Source organism: Sphaeramia orbicularis, chromosome 17 (genome assembly GCF_902148855.1).
Source record: "Sphaeramia orbicularis chromosome 17, fSphaOr1.1, whole genome shotgun sequence".
Lineage (NCBI taxonomy): Eukaryota > Metazoa > Chordata > Actinopteri > Kurtiformes > Apogonidae > Sphaeramia > Sphaeramia orbicularis.
Window position 1 is genome coordinate 57,129,418 of NC_043973.1, and position 2,079 is coordinate 57,131,496.

General features: G+C 34.0%; 1 long non-coding RNA gene across 1 annotated transcript; it reads left to right on the plus strand.

The window, feature by feature from the left end:
• LOC115437533 (uncharacterized) lies at positions 1 to 1,557 on the plus strand. Its single transcript, XR_003937942.1, has 2 exons — positions 1 to 745; positions 879 to 1,557. It is a non-coding gene; the product is annotated as an uncharacterized LOC115437533 (long non-coding RNA).
• The last annotated feature ends 522 nt before the right edge of the window (positions 1,558 to 2,079 follow it).

Sequence of the window (2,079 nt, forward strand, 5' to 3'; positions counted from 1 at the left end):
TTATTAACGACAGTGTTTGGGAATCCCATAATAGTCTCCTCATCTATTCTTTACTTTTTCAGTTCTTCCGTTGTTTTGTTTTCGGATTCTGAATAAAGTCCATTTTCCTCATTTTTCTTCAAACTGTGCCTCTTGTCATCTCCGATGGTGAGTCAACTTTCCCATTATGCAGATTTCTTCTATAATCTTCATCCTTTTCCTTAATTTAATTAAAATGACAAAGATAAAGTACCGTGTAGTTTGTTAGGACATCGTATCCCAATAGCTTCTTATATTCACATATTTTCCGTATTTTAATGGAACTATTCTGAGGCTTTAGGCTCCAAACGAACAGATGAAACTGATCCAGATCCAGGTTATTGACAAAGTGAATAGAATGTTTGTTTCTTTATTATTTATTCATTCTATTATCGGTCTGGATGATTATGTTATCTAGAAAGTCGTACAATGTCACATTTAGCAGAAACGACATCCAGTTTTGCTTAAAAACAGCAGAACAAACAAAACTAATCACTCATGCTACAGATAAAAACAATTTTAGCCACATCAGTAGCTGATCACAGTGTTAGCTAACTGCAGTCTTACTTTTGAGCTAACCCCGCCTTCGCACATAGGTAGCTGGGATTGGCTCCAGCACCCCCCCCCCACCCACCCCCAGACCCTAGTTAGGGGAAAGCAGTTCAGAAGACGACTGACATTTGAGCTAATGGCAACATTAGCTAACCACAACATTAGCTAATCAAAGGTATTCTGACTGAAACAATATATCTTATGTTGTTTTCTCACCACAAGGACAATGAAGTCTATTCTATTCTTTGAACTAATTTTAATGTTAGCTAACCATGATGTTAGCTAACTGCAACATTAGCTAATCAAAGCTATTCTGATTAATGCCAGAGTATGTTTGAATTACCCACAACATTAGATGACCACAGTGTTAGCTAACCATAATTTTACTAAAGACCGAATACCTTTGAGCTAACCACAACATTAGCTAACTGCAGCATTAGCTAATCAAAGGTATTCTGACTGAAAACAGTCTATATTTTATTATTTTATTCATTTTATTGTTACTTTTTTTATCAGTCTTTTCTATTCTATTCTTTGAACTAACATTAATGTTAGCTAACAGAATTAGACCAAATACTTTTAGCTAACGCTTTAGTTAGTAAATGTTGTGGTTAGCTCAATCAAACGTATTCTGACTGAAAACAGAGTATATTTTATTATTTTATTCATCTTATTATTATGTTATTTTCCTACCACAATGATAATAAAGTCAATTTTATCCTATTCTTTGAACTAACATTAATGTTAGCTAACTACAGCATTAGCTAACCATGACTAAAAACTACAAATCTTTGCGCTAACAATAGCTTTATCGAATCACGTTACTAAAGACAGAATACATTTGCGCTAAGTACTATACTTGCTAGCTATTGTAGCTAGCTAACAGGTTTATTTAGCAAAACCCTATTGATATTAACATGCTAATACTCACTGGTTTGAATTTGTCAGACATTAGTGTATGTCCTTTTTTTTAGATTGCTTAAAATATATATATTTTTTAAAAACCAATGAGACTAACAAGACGATATCTGAAGATGATGAAGATATGCAGATGCTAACTCGACAACATGCTGTTATCCCAGTTTATCACAAAATGCTAATGCTAATAATCCACGGTCACTCTATTACTTCATTAAAAAAATGTTAGTAATATAAAACTGTTGTCATTTCAGTAAAATAAACGTACCTTTCAAACACTTCCTGTCTGTAAGTACAAAGACAACGAGACAACGAGCACAAAATAAAAAAAAACAGCACAGATCTGGTGTTTGTCGGTGTTTGTTTGTACGTGCAGTCGTCGTGGGTCCAGGTTTTTATTCGCAGCCTTGTGTTCATGAACCGACAGCAGCTTCTTCAGGTCAGAACACGATGGTTTGGGTTTTTTTCTTTCTTTTTTATGGGAAGTTTGGACAACTTTACACTAGTGGCCTTCGGAGCTGTGCATCATTTTACTCATTCCAGTTTGAAAAAAAAAAAAAAAAATCCCATTTCTATTCTGTATTTGATTAT